The sequence below is a fragment of the Sapajus apella genome, unplaced genomic scaffold (genome assembly GCF_009761245.1).
Source record: "Sapajus apella isolate SASKATOON/1434 unplaced genomic scaffold, GSC_monkey_1.0 scaffold88, whole genome shotgun sequence".
NCBI classification, from domain to species: Eukaryota; Metazoa; Chordata; class Mammalia; order Primates; family Cebidae; genus Sapajus; species Sapajus apella.
The window spans coordinates 1398664-1421562 of record NW_022437028.1 but is presented as its reverse complement, the minus strand read 5'-3'; the positions used below and the strand labels follow the sequence as shown (position 1 = coordinate 1421562).

The window sequence follows — 22899 nt, the reverse complement described above, 5'->3', positions numbered from 1 at the left end:
TGCCACTGCATTCCAGCTTGGATGATAGAGGGAGACTCTGAAAAAAGAAAAAAGAAAAAAATAGAATAAAAAAACAAAAGCCAGAAGTGGTTTTATTAATATCAGTACAGTAGACTTCACAATATTACCAAGTATAAAGCATAGTATCACACAACACATAATGATAAAGGGATTAGTTCATCAAGAGAATAAGAATATATCAAGAAAAAGGCCTATGTACACAATAATAGAGCCTCAGAATACAAAAGCAAAAACTAATAGAATTGTAGGGAGAATAGACAAATCCACTAATAAAGTTGGAGATTTCAACACTCATCCCTCAATGATTGATAGAACAAGTTAGCAAAGATTAGGAAGCACACAGAAAGCTTCAGCAACGCTACCAGTCAGCTTGACTCAATCAATATTTATAGAGTGCTCCCATCAACAGCAAAATACAGTTTTTTGTCCAAGGGCATATGACATCCTCATTGTAGACTATATTTTGAGCTATTAAATAAATTTCAGTAAGTGTAAAAGCATTGAAATGATGCAAATTATGTTCACTGACCACAACAGACTTAAACTAGAACTCAAAAACAGAAGGATACCTAGAATTTCCTCAAATATTTGGAAATTTGATAACATTTAAAAGTCTTAGTGTTTAGAAATTAATATTAGGTTTAATATGATTCTTTAATAATGAAGAACATCAAGTTCTCTCTGTGCAGGAGAGTGAGAGGACTTTTTATTTTTACTCCTGGAAAGACATGATTTGTACCAGTCACTTGTGTGGGCATAATATTTTTGTCCTAAATATTAAGTCATCATTTCCTCCTTATTGTTAGGTAACCCAGAATGCTAGGTGTTCTCTAACAGAAAAAAAAATAATTATTTGGGTCTGCAGTCCTGCTAAACTTTTGGAGATTTTAATAATCATAGTAAAATATTTCCATTTTGCAAATGTGTTTAGATGTCCTTGGTAGATATAGATTAGTTACATGAGATGGATAGAAAATGGGCTCAGGCCTTCGGGTTTATTTTGATGATTTGTTGTATGCAGTAAACATGGCCAGACTATTTGTAAAATTTGTTCAAATAAGATTTGTTTTATTTAAGGAAAAAAGAATATTTCTGGATTAAGTATTTCAAATGCATTATTTTTGGAGAGCTGCTACAGAGCTTATGACAAATGATTATTAATTCTCCTTAAAAATAATTGTGACCACCATATTACCACCTAAAGTACTATCTATTTTCTTAGCCTTGGGAAGACTTCACAATCATGTGTTGAATATTATTAATTTGATTTTTTAAGATTATGAGTGCCATATAGCTGTAGAATGCAGAGGTTTAATGAAATATATTGAGTGAGAACCAGAAGTCCTTTACCAATGCCTCAAATTCATTTAAATGTCTACCAATTCAATATATAAAGTTACCTTCATGAGAAATGTTACGGGATATGATTTTGTATTTGATCATAATGCTTGCTAATTATTTCCTGGTAATTATTTACTGGTAAAATGGGGGTTGGCAAATCCTAGCTAGTGATGCCACATATATGTGTTGTGGGTTACTTACAAAACTTTATCTGCCGCTTAAATTTCTAACATTGCATCATTCCCTAAATAGCCTCAAGATCCAAATACAGTTTCAGTAATACATGCTGGAAATTGGAAACTATTAAAAATCCTCATTTGCTTGGAATCAGGAGAGAGGAGGGAATTTCAAATAGTGGAATTTTTTTATTTAAAAAACAAAAAACAAAATCTTTGATCCACTGTCTCTCAAAAGGCAATTTGATAGCTAAATATAAGTCTTTTTGTGTTCTTGTTGTTTTTATTTTGTTGTTGTTGTTGTTTTGAGATAGAGTCTTATTCCTTTGCCCAGGCTGGAGTGCAGTGGCATGATCTCAGCTCATTGCAACCTCTGCCTCCCAGGCTCAAGCAGTCCTCCCACCTCAGCCTCCCGAGTAGCTATGTCTACAGGCACACACCACCACTCCTGGATAATTTTTGTATTTTTTGTAGTGTTGGGGCTTTATCATATTGCCAAGGCTGGTTTTGAACTCTTGAGCTCAAGCTATCTGCCTGCCTTGGCCTCCCTGGTGGGATTACAGGCATGAGCCACCACACCTAGCCTAAACATAGTATTAAGTTTTAAAGTTTTGTATTATTTCTATTTCTATTTTGGCAGTAAAGGTAAGTGAACAGGCATCATAGATCACAGATATTTATGTTAAAAGGCCCAAGCTGTTTGTTTGAGATTGGATATACTAGGGTCACGTCATCTTTATAACTCTATTTAATTCCCTTGCTTGCACATTAAATAGATCTAAATGGCTGGGGAAAAAGTAAAATCATACTCCTTAGTCCCCTCGGTTGTGGTAAATTCACTGCATGATAGATGGAAATTTCAGACTTCTTGGGTCTATTGTCATGTTCTATAGTTATTTGCATGTCTCACAGAGAGATCCTTACTGATTACACTGTATGGCTAAACTGACTTAGATAACTGAGCCTATTTCAAAATTGAGTTTTCTTTACAATGGAAAGTCAGTACTCTATTGTTTCTAAACTGTAGGATTGCATGCCATTTTCCCAGGCTCACAGACATTGATAAGATTTCAGGCAAGGGGAACAAGGAAGGGGTCTCAATGGAAGTGAATTCTTCCCCTTTTTCTGACTGTGTTTGCCCACCTGTCCTTTACCCTTTGCAGTTCTATTCTGAGAGGAATGTGAGGAACAGCCCTGAAGATGGGAGCCACTGCAGCTAGATTGTTGCCATTAACCAGCTTTCATAGCTTTTGTGGGAGCCTCCTTTTCATTAGTATTTGCAACATGTTCACTAGCAAAATGATTATGTTAGGCAGAGACATCACATCACTTACATTTCATAGCTCAGTGCAATTTTCATAAACTGCGAGGCAACATCCAAAAAAAACATGACTCAGAATTAGAGTTTCAGAAGATTATTATATAGACATTATTTCCCTCAGGTCACGGGCTTTAGTCAAATTTGGAGGAGAATGAAATTGCCAACAGTGAAAAGCAGACAGAAAGGTATGAGTTCATGAGCAGAGAAATAACATTTTCATTTGTTCCTTCCCCATGGGAAAGATTCAGCATTCCGGTAAATGGAGACGGTTATAAGAAATGAATTTTTGTCAGCAGGGATGTGATTTTAAGGCTCACTTATCCATTGGCAATCTAGATTTCTAACCCCAGGAATCTGGGAAATTGCTACAGAATGTAGTCTTTATTATAAACAAGTTTTTTTTGGGGGGGTGTAGTTTTTTCCTCCTTCTTTTCTTGGTCAGAGCTTTTTAAGACGAGGAACTACGTTTTTTTCTGCATTTCAGGGGCAGATGACTGCACATTTCCCCCGTCTGCCCTGAGTTTCTCTGCATTGCTGTTGCTTTGTGTTGGAAACCCATTTTTTCCTCCTCACCAAGCTTCCCTTACTCTGTTCTCGCTTTTACTAACCCCCCTGTGTTTAGCCAGCACAGCCCTGACAGTATTGAAAGCTGCAAACTTCCTATATGGTCATGGAGTGGTAGACCAGTGGCTCTGTTCCCCAGCATTTATGGGATGTCTTGTGCTGCTGCTGATTCTGTATTCTCAGTTCTTTTGTGTCTGTGAACCTGAAAGAACAAGGCAGGAAATAAAGCTTTCCAGGTAGCTCTCATTTTACCAGGTATAAAGAGCGAGATTTGCAAGGTTTCTGTACGGTAATCCCAGACAACCTTCTTCATAATTAAAGAACGTTCTTTCATGGGAAATTTTATTTTCCTTATTTGATTTCATCAGATGCTTCTCAGCCCATCACTTATTCAGATTCTATGCAGTAGTTCTTTTTCTGGCTAGAGTACATCCTTGAGAATAAAAAATATTTCATATAATCTAAACCCTTCATTTCTAGAGATGCAGATAGGTTGTGTAACATTAATCTCACCTTTATATTTTTTTGATTTTTAATAACTTGAAAATATGTATCTCTAATGCCTTCTTTCCCTATGCACTTTTGCCTATTTTAATATCTCTCAACACCATAAGCTATTTGCCCAGCTGCATTCTTATTAGACAGTGATCTTGCCTGCCAAAGCTTTTTGAAAGCAAATTGCATTGCCTTCATTATTATTATGTCTACAATATGATTATGAAACATCATTATTATAGTTGATTAATAAATGAGAATTGCTGACTCTCAGTTCATTGAATTTGGCCCATGGAATTCATAGTAATTCATAAACTTTTCTCAAACCTTCAAGGTTTCTAAAAGAACTGATTTTTCTACAAAGTACATGTGATTATATTTTTTGATTCCTAGTAAGTAGTAGTGATGGAGGATTCACTGGCCTGGCCAGAGTGAGGGTATATACTAAATGTCTGTGGGGTTTCAGTTTCTTCCTTCTGAAGTCTTTTAAAACGTGGAGTCTCTTATTGGGAGGTTGGGGACCTTCTGTTAAAGAAAATATTGAGGGAAGGCATTATATTTCAATCTCTGCAGTGAGCCATTCTTGGCATTTTGTGGAATCCTTCCTGGTATTAATTGGGGGATAGAAACAGCACCTGGCATATTTATATGACAGTAGCATGTACTCATCTTTTATATGTCATTCATTCTTTCAATAACTTAGCATACATTGCTTTATTGTGCTTGGCAGGTACTGTATTTTTTGCAAATTAAAGTTTTGTGTAAACCTTACAGCAAGCAAGTCTGTAAGCACCATTTTTCCAACAGAATGTGCTCACTTCATGTCACTGTGTCACGTTTTGGTAATTCTTGCAATTTTTCAAACTTTTCAATTATAATTATAACTGTTTTAGTGATCTGTGATCAGTGATCGTTGATGTTACTATTTTAGTTATTTTGGAATACTACAAACCTGACTCATATAAGACAGAAAACTTAATATATGTTGTGTGTGTTCTGTTTCACCAACCTGCCTTTCCCCTATCTCTCTCCTTCCCAGGCCTTCCTATTCCCTGAGACACAACAATATTGAAATTAGGTCAGTTTATGACACTGCACTGGACTCTTAAGTGTTTGAGTGAAAAAAGAGTCTCATGTCACTCACTTTAATAAATCATACTCTAGAAATGGTTAAGTTTAGTAAGAAAGGCATGTTGAAAGCCAAGATGGACTGAAAGCTAAGTCTCTTGCACCAGTTAGCCAAGTTGTGAATGTAAAGGAAAAGTGTGGAAATAAAAAGTGCTACTCCAGTGAACACACAAATGATAAGAAAGTGAAATAGCCCCTTTGCTGATATGGGAAGCTTTAGGAGTCTTGATAGAAGATGAAACCAGTTACTACAATATTTCCTTAAGTCAAAACCTAATCCATTCTAGGCTCTCTGTTCAATTCTGTGGAGGCTGAGAGAGGTGAAGAAGCTGCAGAAGAAAAGTTGAAAGCTAGCGGAGTGTGGTTTAGAGGTTTAAGGAAAAGAACTATCTCTAGAACAGAAAAGTGCAGGGTGAAACACAGGTGCTGATGCAGTAGCTTTGGCATGTTACCCAGAAGATCTAGCTAAGATGATTGATGAAGGTGGCCACACTGAACAACAGAGTTTTAGTGTAGACAAAACAGCCTTCTATTGGAGAATATACCACCTGAGACTTTCAAAGCTAGAAAGGAGAAGTCCCATGCCTACCTTCAAAGTTTCAAAGGACAGGCTGACTCTTGGGAGGGACCAATGCATCTGGTGACTTTAAGTTGAAACCATTGCTCGTTTTATCATTCCAAAAATTGGAGGACATTTAAAGTTTATGCTAAATCTGCTCTGTGCTCTAGAAATAAAATAAAAAAGCTGAGATGACAGCACATCTGTTTACAACATGGTTTACTAAATGTTTTAAGCCTACTGTTGAGACCTACTGCTTAGAAAAAAAGATTTTTTTTTTTTCAAAATATTACTGTTTGTTGATAATATACATGATCACCCAAGGGCTCTCTGATGGAGATGTACAAGGAGATAAATGTTTTCATGCCTGGTGACACAACATTCATTTTTACCATTCATGGATCAAGAAGTAATTTCAACTTTCAAGTCTTATTACTTAAGAAATGCATTTCACAAGGCTCTAGCCACCATATTTAGTGATTTTTCTGATGGATCTGACTAAAGTCTGTTGAAACCTTTCAGAAAGGATTCGCCATTCCAGATGCCATTAAGAACATTCAGGACACATAGGAGGAAATCGGAATACCAACATGGGTGATGTGTCCAAGGCTTCATCAGGGGAAATGGCTGCAGATGTGTGTTGCAATATCAAGAGAACTAGCATTAGAATTGAGGCCTTGAAGATGTTACTGAATTTCTGCAATCTCATGACCAAACTTGAACAGATGAGGAGTTGCTTCTTATGGATGAACAAAGAAAGTGATTTCTTAGATGGAACCAACTCCTGGTGAAGAGGCTGTGAATGTTGTTGAAACTACAACAAAGAATTTAGAATGTTCCATAAACTCAGTTGATAAATCATTGGCAGTATTTGAGAGGATTGACTTCACTTTTTAAAGAATCTCTACTATGGGTCAAATGCTGTCAGACAGCTTCACATGCTATAGAGCAATCTTTCGTGAAAGGAAGAGTCAGTTGATGGAGCAAACGTTGTTTATCTTACTGCAAGAAATTGCCACAGCCACCCAGCCTTCAGCAACCACCAGTCTGATCAGTCAGCAACCACCAACATTTATGCAAGATACTCCACCAGCAAACAGATTATGACTTGATAAAGAATACCTACAAAAAGCCATCCACTAGACTCAGATGTTTGTTAGCATATTTTTAGCAATAAAACTTTTTTTTTTTTTTTTTTTTTGAGACAGAGTCTCTGTTGCCAGGCTGGAGAGTGCAGTGGTGCGTTCACGGCTCACTGCAACCTCCAGCTCCTGGGTTCAAGCAATTCTCCTGCCTCAGCCTCCTGAGTAGCTGGGACTACAGGTGCCCGCCACCACGCCTGGCTAATTTTTGTGTTTTTGGTAGAGACAGGGTTTCAGCCAGGCTGGTCTCAAGCTCCTGATCTTGTGATCCACCCACCTTGGCCTCCCAACGTGCAGGGATTACAGGCATGAGCCACCATGCCTGGCTGCAATAAAGCATTTTTAAAATTAAGGTAAGTACATTTTTTTTTTTTAGATATAATGCTATTACACACATACAGCCTAATATGTCTGTTAGTTTTAGTTATATTTAGATATCAATTGTGTTAATAGCTTAACATAATTTTTATACTCACTGGGAAACCAAAAATTCATGGGACTTGCTTTATTGCAATTTTTGTATTGTGGTGGTTTGGAACCAAAACTGCTATGTCTTAAGGTATTCCTGTAATTTCATTAAGAACTGGTATGACTGTCTCACATAAAAGCTGATAACCTGGAAGACACTCAAATTTCAATATAGTTTGGAACCTATCTGGATTCCATGTATTACTTCAACAGGAGTGAGGGATCCCATAGACTTACGGCTTTTTGCAGGTACTCTCATCACCATAATGAGGTTTCATTAGAGTTACTGCTACAGTAGGATTGTTTGTTGTTAGTTTCAAATGAAGGATGGAATATTGTCAATGTAGGAATTCATAGTACATATAAGAAAGCTATAGATATTGTTATTATAATAACTTTATAATAGTAGTAGTGTAAGAAGATATCCAAGCAATCACTTGATAATTACTTCAGGTCTCACCGTCTACCCTCCGGAACCAGGAGCGGGATGTCTCAGCTCCCCATTCATACTTTTACTCAAGAACTCTTAACTCTAGAGACATTGTTTAACTTTTTGGTATTTGGTTTCTTCTTTTGTAAAATGGCAATCATTCTGCCTGTCCAAACCACTATTACTGTTTTCCTCAGCAGTGCTGGTGTGAATGAAGTTGAATATTAGGAATAATTAACCTTTCTTTTTTACATGTACCATTTCATTATGCTGGATCTTTTTGTTAAGAAAACAGTATAGTAAAATCTTTGTTAACTGAGATGCAGTGTTATTGATTTAAACCACCATAGCACGTGCGTGCCTGTGTAACAAACCTGCATGTTCTACACATGGACCCCAGAACTTAAAGTATAATTTTAAAAAGAAATTAAAATAAATAAATAAATTTGGATCATTCTGAAAAATATATTTGTTACAATATGCTTATTCCTGGAAATCTTTCTAAAATATGTTCAGTGTCTGTTTGCCATAGTATGGTTCTCCATGTATAATTGAATCTCTCACTGATGATAGGCTGTCCTGCATGGCCCAGGACCCATGATACTGGAGCGCTTTTCTCTCTGAATCAAGAACCAGATATAAAATGAGACTTTTAGGAAGTTGGACTGCTTTGATCTCAGGTCATACCCAGGAAGTTGTGTTTTAATAAGTAAATTTCTTAAATGAATTGTTTTCTTAGTGTTTTACTTCATTCTTCATAAAAGTAAAAAGTATATTAGCAAGTTACAAAATGAGAAGTATCATGTTGCATAATCAATACAAAATATCATCATTTCCTAGACAACTTCACAGGAGACATAGCATGATTAGAAGGTCAGACTTGAGGCCAGGCGCGGTGGCTCACACCTGTAATCCCAGCACTTTGGAAGGCTGAGGTGGGTGGATCACCAGGTCAAGAGATTGAGACCATCCTGGCCAACATGGTGAAATCCTGTCTCCACTAAAAATACAAAAATTAGCTGGGCATGGTGGCACACACCTGTATTCCCAGCTACGCAGGAGGCTGAGGCAGGAGAATTGCTTGAACCAGGAGGCAGAGGATTCAGTGAGCCAAGATGGTGCTACTGCACTCTCCAGCCTGGCGGCAGAGTGAGACTCCATCTCCGGGAAAAAAAAAAAAAAAAAAAAAAAAAAAGAAGGTCAGCAGACTTGATTAAACCCTGTGCTTTGCCTTTAGTTTTTTGAAATTTCAAAGGAGGCATTCTCTCTGTCAATAAACTTTCAAATTTTGTAAATAATAGTAATCCTGATCCCAGCTAGCAGTTACTGAATTTTGTGTGCCAAGCACTGTTCTAAACATGTTTGAAGTAGTAACTCAATTCTTCACAACCAGCCTTTCAAGGAGGTACTATTATTAACATCATTTTTCTAGTGAGGAACCTGAGGCTTAGATTAAGAAACCTGTGTGTTGCCATATAGCTAGTAGCTGGCTGAGCCGTGACGTGAACTTAGCTGTGCTTCATAACCACCACACCGTGATACCTCAAAGGTAAATGTGTGTGTGCTGGTTATGGGAGAGGAGATCCACATTTACTTATTTATTTCTATAGGCCTTGCATGGCGTTTTTGATAATTCTATTTCTACTATTTCATATTGGAACATTTCTACTATAATTATTACCCATATTTGACATATGGGAAATCTAGTCTTAGAAACAGTGAAGCTTATAACCAAGATTTTACAGCTAATGATAATGATGGAGCCGAGATTTGAGCCTGACAACCCAAACTCAAGTCCTGGCTAGGGATTTCATTAAGGAAAGGAAAATTTTCTCTGACCAAGGTCATTTTTATGATGTGTAACTGATTTAAGCTTTCTGTATACCACCTAACCCCTTACAAAGATTTGTGTTTTCATTTTTAATTAAGTCTGTTCTGTATTGGAATTATCTTCTCTGTTTTTCATTCTTTGGTCTTTCTTCAAATTGTCACTGATATACACTGGTTCTTCATCCTATTAGTGGTTTGTGGTTGATTAGTTCATCTTCTGTAGTTAGCATCATTCTTTTTTTTGTTTGTCATTCCTGAAAATTAATTTTGCTTTGAGTTTGGGACCCCTAACATGATGTCCTTTAGCCCTCTGAAGAATGAATGTCCCTGTGGTGCCATTAGCCACTTGCAGTGTCCTGAGAATATTTTAAGAGAAATAGAAATGGCAATACCACTTGGATACCAATTAAAAGTAAATGTTTTTGTTTTTAGTTTTTTTTAGTGAAATACCTCTTTAAAACTGCCAAGACACAGAGGGTTGGTTCTATTGGTTTCCTTTATCATCAGTGACACCATCTACAATTTTCGGTTGCAATAACAAAGGATTTTTATGGAAAGCAGTTTTTGTTCCTGTTCCTTTGCCAGTTTTCACATTGTTATATATTATTAAAGACACAGAATGGACTTGTAATAGGTCCTACAGACTGGGCACAGTGGCTCATGACTATAATCCCAGTACTTTGATAGGCCGAGGCGGGTGGATCCCATGAGGTCAGAAGTTCGAGACCAGCCTGGCCAACATGGCGAATCCCTGTCTCTAATAAAAATACAAAAATTAGCCAGGCTTGGTGGCAGGTGCCTATAGTCCCAGCTACTGGGGAGGCTGAGGCATGAGAATCACCTAAACCCAGGAAGTGGAGATTGCAGTGAGCTGAGATGATGCTGCACACTCCAACCTGTATGACAGAGCGAGACTCTGTCTAAAAAAAGAAAAAGAAAATGGGTCCTAGTGAATCTCTGTTGTTATATGACAGAGTCTTACGGATCTCTTTTGGAATTCCCAGCAGCAAGTGGGCAGCTTCTTAACAGCCCACTGTGACTCATGAGGAAGTATGTCTTCATATTGTTTATGACTGTGTTTTTGTGGGTAGGCCTTCCCGCTGTCTCACACTCCTGGTTTGCGTTCTCTTCTGTTTGCTCTGGCCCCACCTTTGGCTCAGCTGGGCACCATGGGCTTTAGCAGATTGGAATGCAAGCACATCACACCAGCTCTCCATCTTTCTGTGGCATTTTATGGCTCAGAGAGGATTGGAACTAAACCTTGGGTGGCTTACGCTAGGTTGTACCCAGCCAAGTCTGGAGAAGTGGAGAAAATACATGAGTCTGTGAGTCTACATGTCCTTCACATTCTTACAGACACATCTTTTGAGTCTAGAGAAATGTAAATCTATTCCTTTTTGTTTTTAGTGGTTAATTTTTCAGGCCCTGAAGAATGAGTTTGGTTACCCCTACAGCAGGGAGGCTTCTTCAGAAACAGCTGTGATTATCCAGAGGTGTTGCATTGTGCTTTTGTTTTCATGCATTTTTAGCACCTGCACATCATAGTTTTCCTGGGCACCTCCATCAGTGTTACCTGCTAACTTGGCAGACTGGAGAGACTCTTAAACCCATGTCTGACTTCTATATCCATGTGAATTAGTTTTATCACATGACGATTTGGCAGATATTTTCTGCAAATCTCTAGCTCTGGTAAAGAGTGATGAACTGGGCCCATATATTCAACTTGTAAAGAGTGATTTCCCCAGAAACAGGAGGCAGAAGTTTAGCAAGATAAGGGCTCCTTCACGTGAAACTTGATCTCTAAGCCTAGTACAAATTTTCTGATATAGAAGGAATTATAGGAGTCTGATGCTAACCCTTACTAGCTTGCCACCAGGCTTGGTATAACCTTCATTGCAAATGCTAGGATGCATGCTTTGGTTGTACATGAAGGGGATTATTTCTGGGTGGTATTTTATCTGCTACTCTCAGACTCTTTCAGATCTAGCTGGATGTTCAACATAAGCCTTTTGTATAATTCCCATGGGCTGTAACTCTGTGGCTTGGGTAGTGGTCACAGGAGCTCTAACGGCAGAATAAATGATGCTGCTAACAGAAAAAAGTAGGACTGATTTCTCTGCAAAATTCTGCACAAAGGAGACTTTCTTTGCTTCTCCTGGTACATGTGGTAAGCGTAGAAATAGTTTATTGTGAAAGTCTTTGAGCCACAGGTCTTTCCAAGGCAAAATTGTATCCTCCAGGGCAACTAAAATAAATACCAGCCTAATAAACTTCAGATTCTAAAAAGTAAGTTGTCCTATTGCATTTCTGTAAGAAGAAAAATATGAAAGGTTGATGTGTGTTTTTATTCCACTTTGATTTACTTCCCAAGCTGTCCTGTCCCAATTCAATCTTAAAATGGAAGAAAATACTTTATCATTTGAAGAAGGATAAATGTAGTACAGAATTCAATTTTTAAGAAGTGAAGGTGCGGGAAGTATATTTTGATGCCAACTTTCAAGTTTTTAAAGAATAAAACAAAATAAACACATACACACACAGTTGAGTTTGTCTTGGAAGTTAATGATAGATGTCTTCTTGGTATCCTTTGCAAAGGAAGTCTTCCATCCAGGCTTCCCCTCATTTGTTGTTAATTAGTCATGGTCCACCTGGCCTTCTCACTAGCACTAGTTCCCTGTGCCTTTTTCTTTGCTCTTAGGCCAGCCCTTTGGTCCCTCCCTCTTCATTTCTGGTTCTCTCACTGTTCCTGGGCTTCTCTTGTCTCCCTACCCAGTCCGGATCAGGTACATGAACTACAACCTACATTGTGCCATCCCTGCAGCTGCACAAGCCTGTCACTTTCCAGACTGGGATATTTTAGAATCTGACTTCTTTCCTTTTTGCTGCCCTTTCTCAGTCTACTTTAGTGGTTATTATCTTGTCATCAGTCACTTTAAATATGGCTAGCCTCCCCAGATTCCTCTATTGACTATTGTGTTTGGTTTGTTTTTAAAAATTTATTATTAAATAAAGCTAGGAAATGTAATATAATGGGCTTCTATATACCCACCACCTAGCTTGAAAAGCAATTCCAAATTTGCTATTGATGTTACAAATGGCTTTATATATTTTTCACATATGCAAATCAAATAATACATAGTTGCTTATATTTTGGAAAATTGTATCTTATTCTATATGTGCTTTTTAAACTTTTTAAATGGAAGATGATGCTTGTAAGATTAATTCAGGTTGCTATGTTTTGCTCTTCCACTACTGCATAGTATTCAATAGTATTCTGTTTTAAGCCTATGCTACCATTTATTTATTCTGTTTATGAGCATTCAGATGGTTTTCATTTTTGTTATTACGAACAGTGTTCCTATGAACATGCTTGTACAGATCTCTTTGCACGTCTATTTATTATTTCAGCAAATTATATTGAGCACCTATTAGTGCTTGGCACGACTGATAGAAAATTGCTGAAACAAGTCGTATCTTGAAGCTGTACGCTTTAGAGAGGACACACAGGCAAATTCTGTTGTAGGAGTCTTCTCGCCTACCTTCTTATTTTAATTTCACTTCTTCTCTGTCATATTTCACAGTTCTGCTAGAGTTAACTTTTTTTTTTTTTGAGATGGAGTTTTGCTCTTGTTGCCCAAGCTGGAGTGCAACGGCACCATCTTGGCTCTCTGCAACCTCTGCCCCCTGGTCTCAGGGATTCCGTGCCTCAACCTCCCAAGTAGCTGAGATTACAGGCACCCACAACCACACCCAGCTAATTTTTGTATTTTTAGTAGAAACAGGGTTTCACCATGTTGGCCAGACTGGTCTCAAACTCCTGACCTCAGGTGACCCACCCACCTTGGCCTCCCAAAGTGCTGGAATTACAGGCTTGAGCCACTGCGCCCGGCTGAGTTAACTTCTTAAACATAGTTTTAATAATTACTGTTATGCTCAGAAACATTCAGTGGCTCCCTGTTGCTGTGTGATAAAGTTAATGCTCCTAGCTTAACCTTTTCTCCTGTGTATGTCTCACCCATACACCCTTCTGATGCCAGTGTCACTTCCCCTTTCAGCCCTCTCAGTGATGTTTTTTTACCCTTAGCTATCTTGCCTGTTTTGAACATTATCCAGGATGTTTCACTCAGTTTTCAAAATTCAAATGAAATACTTCCTTGCTCATCTTACAACCCTTATCTAATTGTATATTGCAGATAGTGGGGTATTGTATTTGTTTAGCTGACTAGGAGCAGGAACCATATGGTAATTTCCTCCAACATAGTAGGACCTCATTAATTAAAATAGTAATTCATAATCAAATTGAACTGAATGGATCATTTAGTTCTCAGCTTTGCTGTTAAAACTCTTTAATGGTCCTAATGGGAGGAGTAAGTAGAAATAGAGTGAATGTTTTAATTTTCTGTTGCTTTGCACATGTTTTTGGCTCTCAGTAAGTGCTTGTAGCTTACTAACTGAGCAGCCGTTCTAAGCAGAACCTTACCACATCAAAGTGGGATAGGTTGAGAAGAAAACTGACCTTAGTAAGAGAGATAGATTCTTCATTAAAAAAAAAACAGACCATATTCTCACCTCAGTGGGATTGAACTAACACATACTTAACCAGCTTTCGTTCTCATCTCTTGGTCACCTCTTTTCTGCCTTTGGGGTGGCAGTACAGGTTGATGACCTGTCACCAATTATGCCCTTCTACTTATCTCCAGTCCCTAGGGTAGAAGGCAGATGCGGCTGCTTGTGAATAAGGGGAAGCCCGAGTCTACTGTGTCCATGTTTCCATTTTGAAGGAAAATGGGAAAAATGAGGCCAGTGGTTTGATAAATTATATCAAAAATAGTCCCTTCATGCTAATGGAGTGTGAAGAAGCTGATGTACTGGAGATGATCTATAATATTTCATATTTCTCTGAGGAGAAAAATGATAAACTTGATGATGTGTGATTTATTCATGTTTCTTCAGATGAGGAAAAAAATCCTCGTCAGCTGCCTGTTTCTCACTTCTAGAAGCTGGCATGTGGATTTTACACTGGGATTGGAGGCTGGGCTTGTTTAGAGAAATGCCTAGAGAGACTTTGATTAATCACCAGACCTTTGGCAGTTGGTTGGGATAGGGTAATTACGCTAGCATTGCCGCTCTTTTATCATCGCTATTTTATGGCTCTACACCACCAGGTGACAAATGTGTTAATTATTGCATTTCTTATCCTGGACCTCTCTTGGCTGCACCCTCCCCTCATGGTTCTGGCCCTTAGCCCTTCCCTGCAGCTCAGTCCCGGACAGCAGTAACTTGTGCAATCAAAGAGCTGTTCTTTGGGAGCCATGCTGAGAGGGACAGGGCTATCAACCCTGCTGTGTGCAGACGCTAACCACGGGGGAGCTGGTTAATTCCCTTTCCTCTTCCTTCTGCCCATCACCCTTTGGGTCAAGTGCTGCTCAGAGCCAGAAGCTCCACTGGCTTCTTTAATAACTGAAAATGGCACCCCTGGACTGGGCCATTTCACTCTAAATAGCCCCCTGGAGGAGGTTAGAAACAGAGGTTGTCTTAGGCAAAGAGATTTAGGAGGGAAAACTGTCCTTTTTCTTTCTTCTTTCTTTTCTTTTCTTTCTTTTGTTGTTGTTGCCCCCTCTTCTCTGTTACCCAAAGAAACCTTCACAAGCATGCCTATAATTTAGTTGCAACATTTTATCATAGCTGAAAGAATTGAATGTAAAGAAGGAAGTTTAATAGAACATATAACTCAGTAGCTTTATCGATGGGGAGGTATTTATTGTAGTTCAGCTAGTGAAGGTGGGTCATAGAGGAAATTTTAGGTAAGTCAGGTTTTCTTTAGGAAGAGGCCCAAGAGTTAGTACCTCAGGATTTTGTTTTCTTGTGTTCCTTGGGCGTGCTGGAAATTGGTTAGCTCTTAAATCAACAACTTGTCATTGACAGTCATCTTTTTGCTACAGAATATATTAAAATAATATAATTAAGGTGCCTGACCTCAAAAAAAAAAAAAAAAAACAGTTGGTTATATAACTGTAAAAAGATGAGTAGCTACAGAGTGTAGAGTCACAGAAAAGAGCAAAGGCCATTGTTGGAAAGCAGAGCCTGTGCTGGCTAACATTCCCTGAGAGTTTCATCCCCCAGGAATGAGAATTTCTTCTTCTGACCCCTCCATCTACTCGGGAACTGATGTGGCACATCTTTTGCCCGATGGGTAAATATTTGTTTATTGTGAGCCCCTTTCACTAGAATGCAAGAACATGACTAGTTATGTTCTTGCTTGTAATCCTTGTTTTTAGAACAAGACCTGACAACTCAATTATGGTCAGTATATGTCTTTTTTGGATGTATGAATGAATAAATGAAACAAGATCTTAACACATAACTCTCTTCTTTTAGACTAGACAGGGTTTTGACTATATCTGAAATTTTTATGCTTCTTCAGCTCTCTCTTTTTTTGAGTCCTAAGGATGTCTTAAACTAAATAAGAAATTCCCTCTTATTGATCTAGTGGTTATGACAAGAGACATCAGCCTTCTTTGGCGTTTGGAAGTTAGAAGTGTGAACCTGAGGAAACTAAGCCCTGGGAAGGTTCTTTATTTACAGTACAAAATTTCTTTTTCTGTGCTTGAGCTAGATACAGATATTTTTCAGTATTTTCTGTCTTAAAAGGCTATATTTTAGCTTAATATGTACATATAGCATAACTATTCGTGCTAATTATAATTCATATGTGAAAGTGAGACAAATTTTTCAGCCACCAAATATGACTATTGGAAGCTTTTGAAATACCGTTTAATACTTTGCAATATAGTTATTTATTCACATCTGCTTTCGCGTTTAAACTTCCTGAAGTAATGTTTTATTTATTTTTGTATCTCCATTGCTGAGCAAACGGTGGCACACAGTAGGCCCTTCATGAACTGATATTCACTAGTGCACTGTGGGAATTTATTTGCAACACCTTTGGTGTCATTCTATCCATTGGGAATAGCAAATAATTTGAACTGTCAAAACCAGTGCTGTTGCTTTGGGCCCAGATGACATTAAACTTTTTTTAATTTTTTAAGAAATGGGAATCTTCCTATGTTTCGTTGGTGGTCTTGAACCGCAGGCCTCAAGTGATCCTCCCACCTTGGCCTCCCAAACTGCTGGGATTACAGGTGTAAGGCACTGCACCCAGCCCCAACATTAAACTGTTTTTTTTTTCTGACAGTAATTAAGAATAGGATCAATGCCTCTTTGAGGCCTTTTCCAGTTTGTGAGGCCACTTGTGATTGGCCTTTTCCAGTTTGTTAGGCTATTTGTGATTGCAGGAGGACATGCATCACATTCATTTAAAGGTTGAATACATTATTTAATTATGGCTTGCAAAGAAAGAAGAGCTAAAGTGTGGTCATATTTTATGCTACTTAGGATTGAAAATCAGTCAGTCATGAAGCCATTTCTTTTCATTCTACTTTTGGAGATCATACTGTGATAAGCTTTTCAGAATTATTTAGCACTTAGAGCAATTTTATAAGGTGGGCACTTTGTCTATCCCTGTTTTTTAGATAAGGAAACTGAGGCAGCAGAGGTTAAAGAAAATTGCCCAAAGTTAGATGGCTAAGTAGTAGAATCGGGATTCAAACGAAGGTATTCTGGCTCTGTAATCTGTGCTTCTCTATGCACTGCCTTTGCAAATCTAATTTCAGCTTGAAATGAGGTCAGTGGATTGGTAGTAGATTCGTAGGGGAGCCATTCCAAAGAGTTTTTTTTATAATTATGTGAACTTGAGAATATACCTGGTAACAGTGGAGAGATTCCCACTCTATTTCATCTGTAACTTTTCTTACTGTGGTAGTCACATTTGTTGTAAGAATATTTATGGTGATGTTTAGGATAAGTTTAAGGAAACGTCAATCATTTTTTGCCTGATCTAAGATATAGATATTTATATACTTACATAAATAGGTAATTAATAGGTATATATATATGTAAATATGTAAGATTATATACGTTTTGATTACCTGTTAAATTATTTATGCTGGCCTCTGGCTATTTACATGACTTTTTTTCTGTAAGTCTTGCCTTTCAGGTACATATAAACTAGATTATTCTTAAATATTCATTTGGCAGAGTCTTCTCCTCTTTAGTTAAGAGGCTGTCTTGTGAAAAATTAGACCCCAGTAAAGCAGTCATTCCTGCCCCAATTTTCCATGAGGGAAGATTTGTCACAGCTACTACTACTTTTGGCTTCAGTTATAATCACCTGAACTTATTATTCAAATTAATGGCTCCTTGGTGTAATTTTCAGAGGTCTCTTCTGATGATCTCAGACAACTATGAATCGGTATGTGTAGTATTATAAAGGAAGAATACAGATTGTCAGGCATACTCAACTAGTCTTGTTTTGGAATCACAGAAGGTAAGGGAAGTTGTTAGTGCTTGTGGCAGGCAGCTGGAAGACATCTTTGTAGTATTTATGAAGATCAGCCCTGTTGGGCAATCATTGCTTCTGCCAGAATGACTTTTCCATTTATCTGGTAAAGAGAAAGATCTAAATCCTTGAACATGTAATAATTCACTTGATAAAATTCAGGTCTTTTATAAACAAATCATATTAAAATCCCAAAAGTTAATTAATAGGTGATAAGCATTGCTTTTACTTCCTTGTCCTGTCACATTCATTCATAGTCATAATTCACTGACAATTATTCAGTGCCTTTGATGTGCCAGAAGCACATCACTTGCGAAGTGCTTCTGTATAGAAAGGGATGTTTGTTAGTTGGGATGGTGCCGCTCAAATAATGAAACATATATACTTTTGTTTTATTATTCCACAGCTGTTCCTTGAGTAAGATCCTGACTTGAAAGGCCAAGCTCTTCTAGAGGGGCAGATCTTTGAGGAGGAAGAGGCGGAAAGCTAGGAAGGGCGAGGAGGCTACAGAGGTCTGTAGCTAAAATGGTCTGAGATTAGGAAAAGTGGCTAAAGGCAAGTGAGATTTTCTCTCGTGTGTGAATAATTGTAGGAATAGATTCTGGACAACATAAACAGAGGAACAAATGGAGGGATGATCTTTAGTTAGTGGAAGTGGAAATTCATTGGATCGTCCAGGAGTTCATCTGAAATCAGCAGCCCATCAGGTGGAAGTTTGAAAAAAAGAACTGTCATGTTTGGTGAATATATCATGATTATGGAGAATGATGAGGGCAGAATCCCGCATCCTTTTTAGCTTTCTTGAGAACTTTGTATGAGATTCACTGTCACCATCATATAAATAGTGGTGTGCCCTTCTGTTAGAGAATTCCACCATTTGCTAGCCAGTGGACATAAATGGGCATCTTGTTTCTTTATTATATGTCTATTTATATGTCTGAAAGTCTAGATATGTATTTGTCTTTAGGAAAGGAAAGGTACCAACAGGAAGTTTTGAGGAATTACGCCAAAAACAGCCAGAATTGCTCTGCACTAGTGATAAACCTGATGAAAAGACAGACCATCAGTTATGTGTTCCAGAAATGATGTCAGTGTTGCAAGAGGAGAACTGACAGCATAGACTCAGCCCTCATTTCTCAGAAGAATGTGCCTCTAAATGACCTACCAATTACAAGCAGATGATAATGAAGCAAAATGATGCAAATCAAGATCTGAAGAGCAACATCCTATGGCCAAGACTTGATAAACAGGGAATTGGAGAAAGAAGATAGGAAACACCAGAGGAGGACAGCAGACCGTAGTTTTGTGCCGTGTATGAGCCAAACTCCCTACTGTGGCATTGAATCTTGGCCAGGCAATAGTTTGATTGCTGATTTCCTTAGAAGGGAAGGATTCTTGTGTAAGATTAAAGTAAGAGTAATTACATGACAATTTGTTACTGAGGAAGACAGCCAAATACGTATTTCAGAAGTAAGGAACAGTCATTTTGGTGGAATTTGGTGTGTTATATAAAGCTTGGTGTTAGATTAATGCCCAGGTGACCATTTGGAGGATAATCAGTATAGCTCTGTGAGAGAGATAAAGTATTGCCTGGCTAAGTCTCAGTTTCTTTGTCTGTAAAATGTGTGTTTAAGTGGAGCTGGGAGACAGTAAGTGAGAGAATATATGTAAGGTGCCGGCACTTAACAGTTGTTCAGTTTCTCTCTCTTGAGTATCCTCAGAGCTCTTTTTATTCATTTCTTTGCTGTTGAAGGAAAGAGAAGAAATTTTGACTGAGCTATGAGCTTCATTTTTTGAAGGTGCTGATTCTCACCCCCCATTCCCAGCTACATTGACTGTATCCTTAGCCATTTGTTACCCATCTAGTGAAGCCATCTTTTATAGTGCAGTGTGTTAGTAGGAGGGGCTTATTTGGCCTTGAAGGGATTATTTGGCCTCAATCCGGTACTGATTGTGGTTTGAGGTTGAGCATATTAAGGATGAATAATAGCTGGAATGGTCCATGATGTGTGCTTAATATCCTTCAGAATGTTTACACAGTAACATTTAGATTGCTTCTGAGCACAAGAGAATACAGAACAAAATGTTATGTTCCAAATAAATATCACAATATGAAGAAATATCGCTCTTCTAGCTTGGCATCCTTTTTCTGCTATCTTTCCCTTTTGCATTTTCTTCCCATACCTTAGCTTTAGCCAAGGATACAGTAGTAAGTGTTGCTTGGTATTTAATCAAATTAAAACCTATGCTAGGTAATGCCTCGTGGATTTTATTTTGGCAAGGTTCATGTTTGAATGGAACAAGAAATAGTGTATATTAAGGACTAAAGAGGGTACTCTTGTTTTCTTTCAAATATGATAATTAGTATAAAACTATCTTTTTCCTGCCAGTTGGCTCATCTCATCTCCTAGCAGCTGTTTTAAATTCCTTAATTGTCTATTGCTTACTCAGCTATCATTTCACAAATTTCCTCACTGCTGCATTTTTGTTGAAGTAAATTCTGACAGTGGGGATGCTCACCTCACAGGCTGGGTTGAGCTGAGTTCTAGTTATCCTGAGTAACTGGATTAGGTATCATTAGACAGTGCATTAGGGTGAGGTGATGGTTCCCTAGGCCTCACTGGAGTTGATTACTGTAGAAATGGGCATCTGGTGGAGTCTCAGGTTGCCAACTGCATTACTCTTCATTTTACTGATGTTAAAATTCTGTTTAACCCAATGTAGACTTTTTGTGTGTGCTTAAAAAGGAATAGGAGGTTTTTTTTTTAGAGGATTTGCAGTATATACTATTATATAATCTCATTGCTTATAATTTTTTTCAGAATGAAAGAAGTGGGTATTTCAAATATAGTGTTTTCTTTCCAGTATCATTAACCATTTAAATACACTTTGTTAAATCTATCACATTTTTTGTTAAAATAATGTAAAATTTTAGTAGAAATTTTCAATCTTACTGTAAAAATACTGTAGTTAATAGTCCCTGAGATAAGACAGTGTGCTGTTTTCAGAAGCATCAACACAGTATGTTCTTCAAGCATTTGGTTTAAGTGTATTATTGAAGGCTTACTAAATTCAGTTTCAGATATTGTGCTCTTTGATAGCACAATGACATGTCGCCTTACAGATGATGCTTGCAAATGTGATCCACTTATTTCTTAATGATGGGAAAATTAGTAATATAAGACCAAGTTTTTGTTTATACATGAGATTGTCAACTTTCATATCTTATTTCATAGTCATACATTGCAGGAATATATATACTGCATAAAGTGACTTGCTTTGTCATTTTTAAAGTTCATAATACAGTCAGAAGATGATTAACATAGTCGTTCAAATTTTTATGCTACCATATGTTCTTGTCCTCTTGTGAATAAATGCAACAGATCATTTCTAACCATTTTAATTGCTCTAATTTTACATGGACAATATTTTTGTGTAAGAAAAGACAAAAGAAGGCCATGCATAGTGGCTCACACCTATAATCCTAGCACTTTGGGAGGCTGAGGTGGGTGGATCACTTGAGGTCAGGAGTTCAAACTGCCTGGCCAACATGGTGAAAACCCATCTCTACTAAAAACACAAAAAAATTAACTGGACATGGTGGTGGGAACCTATAATCCCAGCTACTTAGGAGGCTGAGACAGGAGAAAAAAAAACCCAAAAAGAAAAAAGACAAAGAAGTGGTCACTAGGTTTAAATGCCTAAATTTGAAACCGAATTCCTTGCTTTAACTGTGTAGTTTTAGGCAAATCACTTAACTTCACTGAATCTCTGTTATTCTCACTATGAAAACGGGACCAGTAATACTTTCCTTAAAGTGATCTTGAGAAGATTAACTGAACTAATGGTGAAAGTACCCTATCACACAATTTAAATGTAATGGTGAAAGTACCCTATCACACAGTTTATCGTAGGTGCTAAAAATGCCATGTACCTTCCTTTCCTTCCCTTAGAAAAACGGTCTCTTTTATTCATGGATTGTACTTTTGCCATCAAAGGGGGAAAAATCCCTATTTCTTACAAAACTTCCTAGGAAATTCATGAATTTAGTGTGGGCGCGTTAATTCTGACAAATAGAATATTGATTTTGAGTTTGTTGCCATAAATTTGCCAAATGAAACCAAAGTTTTATGGTATTCCTGTCAAGTCGCTTCTGCTATCGGGAACAAACAAGTCTGTATTTAATAGTAAGTAGTTTGCTAATTGCAAAGCACTACAAACTGAATGCAGATGTGGGACGGGAGAAGCTGAGAGGGGGCCAGAGCATGAAATAAGTAAGTAGGCTAAGAACTGCCACACACACCACCATGCTTGCAGAGATGAATGTGAGACTGTCCAAGGCTGCAGTGCTGGTCACCTTAGCCTATGTAAACTCTTACTTTCTCAGTTATCAGTGGAAGATGGGTTAATCTTTATTAGTCTGCGTACACCACATTGCAATGATCTGAAAGCTAAAGACATGGTATAAAGGAAGTCTGAAGATACCAACTGCACTGAGACTGCTGATGCTTCGAATGGAATTTGGGCAGATGGAATGCTCATTTAGGGAGCAAATGACAGGGAGGAGGGGAGTCAAGGTGATAAAGGGAGCCTCCTTGCATTTGTTGTCATCTTCTATGTGAGTTCTGGCCCCACGGGCAAAAAGCAAGCAAGACTAGAACCCTAGAAAAACAACCATGAGGTAGATACTACTTACAGTCAATCAGAGAAAGCCAGCAGGTACAAAGAGAGAAGAAAGCCAAATGGTAAAAATGTAATCAACCAGTGGAAATCTTTTAGTTCATAGTTGTAATCATAGGTGGCATTCCATTACCTTTGTCTTCCATCTGGACTAAGTCTGGCTGTATCTAGAGTTTCTGTTGTACCAATTCTGTGGTCCTTAAACTCTGATGGCAGCCTGTTTTGACAGGGCCAAAAACCTACACAACCCTGAACCTTTCTTGGTAGTGGCATTATCTAAAAATATGTGTTTGCACCTTATCAGGCTTAATGAGGGAAAGGAAATTGCTTTTGAAGACACTAATGG

At 37.9% G+C, this 22899-nt stretch overlaps 1 protein-coding gene and 1 long non-coding RNA gene across 6 annotated transcripts in view; one reads left to right on the top strand and one right to left on the bottom strand.

The window, feature by feature from the left end:
- The window catches only part of AUTS2 (activator of transcription and developmental regulator AUTS2), a 1216826-nt gene that overhangs the window by 593198 nt on the left and 600729 nt on the right, over nt 1-22899 (top strand). The gene's annotated exons all lie outside the window — the stretch shown is intronic.
- On the bottom strand, nt 561-21498 carry LOC116534488. Its single transcript, XR_004261752.1, has 4 exons — nt 21485-21498; nt 21412-21414; nt 13643-13651; nt 561-635 (listed from the first exon to the last, which is right to left on the bottom strand). It is a non-coding gene; the product is annotated as an uncharacterized LOC116534488 (long non-coding RNA).